At 39.3% G+C, this 7,336-nt stretch overlaps 1 long non-coding RNA gene across 1 annotated transcript; it reads right to left on the reverse strand.

Annotated features, from left to right (window-relative positions):
- Positions 1-2,650: 2,650 nt before the first annotated feature.
- LOC134161790 (uncharacterized) lies at positions 2,651-6,031 on the reverse strand. Its single transcript, XR_009964084.1, has 3 exons — positions 5,205-6,031; positions 3,809-4,374; positions 2,651-2,786 (listed from the first exon to the last, which is right to left on the reverse strand). It is a non-coding gene; the product is annotated as an uncharacterized LOC134161790 (long non-coding RNA).
- Between the last annotated feature and the right edge of the window lie 1,305 nt (positions 6,032-7,336).

The raw sequence follows: 7,336 nt of genomic DNA on the forward strand, positions 1-7,336 counted from the left end.
AGGCATCAGCTCCTCATGCACAGGTCATCTCTGTTAGAGCAGTGGACAGCCAGCAAACCTAGAGACATTTAAATCCTCCCAAATGCTTCACCATGAGGACATTCTCATCTGATAGTTTTAGGAATATTGATGTTTTAAAAGAACAGCAAAATATGTGCTTTAAAAGCCAACAGTCCCAGATCAACCCAGCTGCTAACATCTAGAACACAATGATCAACAGAGCCAAACTGTTGATTCCTTAGGGGATAGGTTTTCTACATTGAAACTGAAGAAATTGGTGGTTTTATTTAATACTGCACATGCTGGTGCACTTCTTTGCAACTACTTTGTAGATATGGTGCATTAGGGCATCAGCCTGTATTAGTTCCAACCCTAAAGGAGTGAGAAAGGAGGATCAAAACATCTGCAAAAAAAACAAACAGCATGCAAGATATGGATTCAGCTTCTGCAGCTGGGGATATCCTCACCCTTCCAGGTTTTGGAACATCTGGGAAGCTTTGTTCTCTTCGTGTGCAGAGGACACCTTTCAGGAGTCAGTATGAGAATACAGCCTGGTGGCTCTGTGCACCTTCTTTCTGTCTGGAGGTTGAAATCAATTCTGTTTTCAAGTGCTTCACAGCAAACTTGAGTATTGTACCTGTTTTACAGGAAGACACTTCCTGGGTTGTATAGAAATTGAATCAATCTTATTCAAAATATGAATAAGACCTTGGACAGGGATTGGAACTAGATCATCTTGAAGCTCACTTCCAACCCAAACCATTCTATGGTTCTATGATTCTGTGATGACATGTCTTTTTCTGCCTCCAGCTGCTATGCTCCTGCCCCTCACCAGCTCCAGATGCTACTGCTGCTCCTCAGAAAGGGGTTATTGCACAAGGTGGGTAATCTGTGCTGTCAGCACGTGGTGGCAGTAAGCACCTCACCATGCTTTGCATTTCAAGAACGCACTTGGCAACAGCTTTTATAACTCTAAGCACCTGTAAGAGTGGGAAAGTGGTGAGATTATCTTACTGATTCTGAGGATGTTGTATTCAGTGATTTTGCTAACAAATATTTTATTCATAAGGCCCTATGACAGTTATACAGTGTTTTCTGAGTAAAATGATTTTTTCAAGAATTGTCCACAAAGTAAAACTATTATGAGTTAAGGCTTAACCAGTATAATAAGATGATTAGCTAGGGTCTTCTGCAGTTAATGACAGAATTAGTCCAAGGAACTTCTGAATCATCTTTGGTTTGACATGGATATTTCCAGCATAATTGCCCAATCTGATCTAAGTATACCACCTGGCTGCCTGAGGTGCCTTAGATTGGCCAAGACTGACAATGAACACTTTTTAGCCCATTGCTCTTAATAATATAAACCTTTCCATTGCCCCAGCAAGTTTGGAAAGTTTTCCTGCTTTACAGTCAGAATACATAAGCACCAGGATGGAGTGAGCTCTTCTCTTCCCCAGAGCCTCTATATTAGCACAGAATTCCTGTTGCCTTGCCCAGGTAGTGCACCATCCTGTCTCTCTCTGAACTGTTAACATTTCTGTTAAATGTTAACATTTCTGTTTTACATATTGTACTGCTTTGGTCATACATTGCCTTATATTTCCGCCTTACATGTGACGCCAGCCCCCTAGCTTGTTCATGTTAACTTCTTCTCTTTGTCCATCTATCTCTCAAAGTTCAGTTCATGACTCTTTATGTTAGTGTCACAGTTTTTTTTTATATAGCTTAATGCCCTGCTATCTGAGTGTACTTAATGTAGTCTAACATCTAGGTCTTGACATCAGGTGTCATGATACAGGGTATGATAGTCATTGGTGGGTAACAAGTGAGCAGAATTATGTTCAGTAAGGTTACAAGAAGTAAGAGTTGTTTTAGGAGGGAGCATTCCTTCATGTATTTAGGGAGATGTAGTATCTGCTATACACTTTGTTTTACATGAGCTTTCTTTCATTTAGTATTGATTTTTAATCTCTTTCCAGATCTTTTTTGCTGTAATGTTTTCCAGAAGGGAACGTTAAGGGTAGGGCAATAATTGACACCATACCATAAGTGCAAAAGCTGAGGCAGAATGGTCTCATACAAGAACATGAGAGCACTATGTTTCAGAGTTTATATAAGCCCTCTTTAAGTATTTCAAACTAAACCAGACAAAGAACTAGAAGCTGTCTCACCTCTGATGTGTATAATCCTATGATTACAGAATTCAGTTCAATAGGGATTAACTCAAATTTAGGTTGTATTTGGCACCTTAATTTCAGTTGAAAAGCATCTCTTATTCCAGATAAAAATGTCTACAAGAACTACGTTTTTTTTTAAAGGCTTGAAACAAAACAAGAAAACTGTGTAAGCCACTTAACCAGCCATCCTTGAAGGCAGGAGAACAAGGTTCTGCTATTGAATACCTATTTTTACTCAGGCAGCTTTTGAAAATACTTATAAAATGTATGCAGTAGACAAGAATAGTAGAAGAAGTTCCACTTGAGTAAATATGTATTGAATATTTATTGAATCTAAACCATTTTACAAGTAAAAACAAGTCAAAGAGAATGAATATCTTCAAATATGTTTTCTTTAAATTAGAACAAAGTAGTCACTTAACAGTCCAAGATGGAACATGGCATATTGTGAAGACAGTTAATTTACCTTTCATTGTCAGAGCTGATCCTGTGGGGGTTGTTATTTTCCTGGATAATGCAAGCCACCATCCTCCAAATGCACATGCTTCCTTATGCACGGAAGTGTTCATTTCTCATGGCACCTTAGTTTTGCAGGACCACTGTTCTCTGCAAAAAATGGTGATCCCTGCCCTAATTCTTACTGTTTGCTTATGTTAACAAAAGAAATGTACTACTAATTACTATACAGCAGGGAAATACCTTAGAGGATGCATTTTAGATCCTCAGGGTGCTGGTGGTACACCATCTTCTCTGGCAGCAAGGCTATTTTAACAAGTTCCCCACCTGCAGTTCCCCATCCCATCAGGTCTGCATGATGGGGACCTACCATGAACTGCCCCAGTGGCATTAAAAACCTGGCAAATCAAATAAATAGACACAGTTCTTCATGGGTTGGTTTTCTGATTGTTTTTTAAACCAAGACTGTTAATGTAATTCTGTCCTCAGCCTCTCTGCACTCTACTAATATGCAGACAGCATGAATTCCTGAGCTTTTGAAGGGTGAAATGAATATTGGCTCATTTAATTTGCAAGAGGGAAAGTGAAAGGGCATTTTGGTCCTATAAGCACAGACTTCAAACCACGTTAATACCCTAATAGCATGTATTGAGACCTAGGCACAGAAAAATCTAGTTTAATTATGCTGCATATTATGTTTTGTTAAATATTTTAATAAATAAATTATATTTGAGGGTAATAAAATAATTGTACTGGAATATAATAACACCACAGGCACTGAGGGAATAAAAGGTATGAAAGATTTCTCGTAAAAATGTAATCCTTGGGATATAACCTTGTTATTTGCATTTCAATTTCATGCAGACACTTTATCCAGCAGGTTAAAGAGTTCTCAGTGCTAGTTATTGGGATTTGTTTGTGTTAAATTAGCCCCAGAAGGTTTTTCCCTGTAATCCCTGTATAAAGAAGATATTAAATACTTCAATTACAATAACTTTGAAGTCTAATATGAATTCTAGAAAATTAAAAAATACCTACTTCATTTCAGAAGAGTTTCTTGTTCACTAAACTTGATACACATTTCTCCTTCTTCCAAGACTGAAAGAAGAAAACAGTATTTTTTTTATACAATGTTGGAACAACATACCCAACATTTGTACTAGATAATTTACCTGGGGAAGTGCATAAAGACATTAACAAAGAAGCTTTTATTAAAGTTCAACTTTTACATATGCTTCAGGTACTTAAGTATTGTGATTGTAAAGCTGAATAACAACAAGGTACCTCTCAGTAAAGGATGCAGCCTTCTAACCTAGGAAAGAGAAATTAATATGAGCACAGAGTGGTTAATGGGTCACAAATTCTCTAGACACTTCGACAAAATCTTACACATGTAGGTACATTTACAGCAGGTCACTCCATAAGATTAAGGATGTACTGAGGAATCTGTACCTAAGTGGCCTATTTTGTGTACCTATCATAGCCTCATTTTTCTGTTTTGGCAAATTTAAAAAGAAATTCAGTCATATTGATAAATAATGTCATATTGATCTGGAGGCCTAAAGAAATCCTGGCGTTGCCAGGATGATGTGGGCATATTGTCTTTACTAGTAAGCTGTTGCTGTGGCATCAGCATTAAAACAGGGCTGAGTTTAGCTCTGCTGTCACAGTTCAATTATTTATGAATTCAGCTCACTGTTCTTGGAGGTACCATTGAGAAAACCTTTTCTGTTGCTCTCTGTACTTTCTTATCTCTTACTTTGACCTGGACAGGCTGTAGAGTTGGGCAGGGAATAACCTGATGAAATATAACAAGGGAAAGTGTAGAGTCCTGCATCTGGGCAGGAACAACCCCAGGTTCCAGTATAGGTTGGGAAACGACCTGTTAGAGAGCAGTGTAGGGGAGAGGGACCTGGGGGTCCTAGTGGACGACAGGATGACCATGAGCCAACACTGTGCCCTTGTGGCCAAGAAGGCCAATGGCATCCTGGGGTGTATTAGAAGGGGGGTGGTTAGTAGGTCGAGAGAGGTCCTCCTTCCCCTCTACTCTGCCCTGGTGAGACCCCATCTGGAATATTGTGTCCAGTTCTGGGCCCCTCAGTTCAAGAAGGACAGGGAGCTGCTGGAGAGAGTCCAGTGCAGGGCAACGAAGATGATTAAGGGAGTGGAGCATCTCCCTTATGAGGAAAGACTGAGGGAGCTGGGTCTCTATAGTTTGGAGAAGAGGAGACTGAGGGTTGACCTTATAAGTGTCTATAAATATATAAAGGGGGAGTGTCACGAGGATGGAGCCAGGCTTTACTCAGTGGCAAACAATGATAGGACAAGGGGTAATGGGTACAAACTGGAACACAAGAGGTTCCACTTAAACTTGAGAAGAAACTTCTTCTCAGTGAGGGTGACAGAACACTGGAACAGGCTGCCCAGGGAGGTTGTGGAGTCTCCTTCCCTGGAGACATTCAAAACCCGCCTGGACACATTCCTGTGTAACATTATCAAGGTGTTCCTGCTCCGGCAGGGGGATTGGACTAGATGATCTTTCGAGGTCCCTTCCAATCTCTAGCATACTGTGATACTGTGATCTCTAGTTTATGGGCAAAATTGTGGAAAGCAAAGTGGATTAACTATGTAGTGTGCAAAGGTGTCAGACTGAAATCAAATAACACAGCAGTGAAAATTGTCTTTCTCAGCCTCTGTCTATACTGCAGACTATAGGATAGGACAGAGATGCTTAAACCTATTTCAAGACCTCTGAATAGCACTGACAGTTATATTATGGACATATCTACTTGAAATCATGAAGTCTAAACATGATTTTATTAGCAAAAATGCACCATTATATTTCTATTTAGTAATTCTGGTCTTACAGCCCTACTCTGACTGCCTTGCTTGCTAATCCATAGACTAAAAGATCTCTGAATTTTCTTTATTTCTGTACATCCAACGCCTGTGCTTTTAAGTTTACAGGAATGGGGTTTTGTATTTATCAGCTCGATGGAAGAAATTGACATCAGAACCTGAAAAGAAGCTCCAGAATTTTTTGCAATGGGTAATACCCACCAAAGGTCAGTAAATCTCATACGCAAAAGCTGTATAATATGGAACAAAGGTCAATAGTTCATTAAATCTCATAATCAGAAGCTATAAAATTTGAATGAAAAAGCCACCTGAACGTTCACAGCCCTCTTATCAATACTTAGACAGCTCTGTGCAAAGCCTTGGCCTTGAAAACACAAGCAAACTATGCTTGTGCATTTTACTGTACTATAATTACTTGATTTTCTAATTAAATAAATGAGGTTTGGAAGGTTTTTTGCTGAAGAAAAAAAGTAAAAGACAATGTTAAGAATGATTCAAGGCCTGGCAAAGAGTTAATTTTTCCATTAATATTGCCTCACATTTTAAGGAAATAATGTATGCAAAAAGAGTATTTTTATTTTCTTTTCTTACTTACACAATTCTCAAATAAAAAGAATCATATATAATAATATGTTAGGCTGTTTCAAAATACGCAAACACACATTCACATTTTTACCTTTTTAGATAAACAGGGAAATATTACATTTCATACTCATTTATCTGTAGGGCTGAATTATGTATCTCTGATTTAGACACCTAAATGGAATGGTCAGATTTTCAGATGTTTTGGGTATTCAGACATTCTTATGGAGCACATTTCAAAATAGGGCCATACCATGAGCAGCCAGATTTTCCTGAAAATGTTTCAAATAACCCTAGTTTTTCTCAAAGCAATGTGAATGCTGCCATCTAGCTATACAGTAACATCATATCTTTAGTCCAGTTCTGATAGACACAAAGTTTTTCAGTTTCTGTTTGGAACAGAGCAGAACAGAGATACAAAAATTCCAACTGCATTACCTTTAAGAAGGTCTAAGAACCATTTATTATTCTAAAAAACTGTAGTATTATAAAATACTATTTTGGCAGTAAAATGAAAATGTAAGAATGTGGTTAAAATTATTGCATCTGATAGTAAACCAACCATCAAACCTTCTGAATGACATTGCAGGACCTGATTTTAAAAATGCCTTCAGTTGAATGAGGTAACTAATAATGTTGAAAGCACACACTTCTAAATTGAAGTCTAGCTCCTCTTTCCAGTTTGAGATTCATCTACCAAAGATCAGGATTTCTATAAAACTTTTTGTCTAACAAATATCCTTACATTTAATCCACAAATTGTTTGGAAACTGTTTACACGTGTCAGCTGAACAGCTGGTATTTGGAGAATCATGGCTGCCCCTTCTTTTTCCTCATAGACACCCATTCTTTTCCCTCATGATCTCCCCTCACGGCCACCCCTCCTCTCCCATCAAAATCTGCCCTCATGGCCGCCCCTTCTTTCCCCTCATGATCTTCCCTCATGGCCACCCTTGCTCTCACCTCATGATCTTCCCTCATGATCTCCTCTCATGACTGCCCCCCACCCCTCATGGCCACCCCTCACGGCCACCCCCCACATCCCACGGCTGCCCTTGCTCTCCCCTCATGATCTCTTCTCATGGCTTCTCCTTTCCCCTCATGATCTCCCTTCATGACTGCCCCTCCTTTCCCCTCATGGCTGCCTTTCCTGTCCCCTCACCATCTCCCCTCACAATAGCCCCACATCCCTCATGGCTGTCCCTTCTTCCCATTCATAGCCACCTCTCCTCTCCCATCATAATCTCCCCTCATGGCCG

This window comes from Pezoporus occidentalis, unplaced genomic scaffold, assembly GCF_034315485.1.
Source record: "Pezoporus occidentalis ecotype Australia unplaced genomic scaffold, CSIRO_AGI_Poc_V1 ctg18, whole genome shotgun sequence".
NCBI classification, from domain to species: domain Eukaryota; kingdom Metazoa; phylum Chordata; class Aves; order Psittaciformes; family Psittacidae; genus Pezoporus; species Pezoporus occidentalis.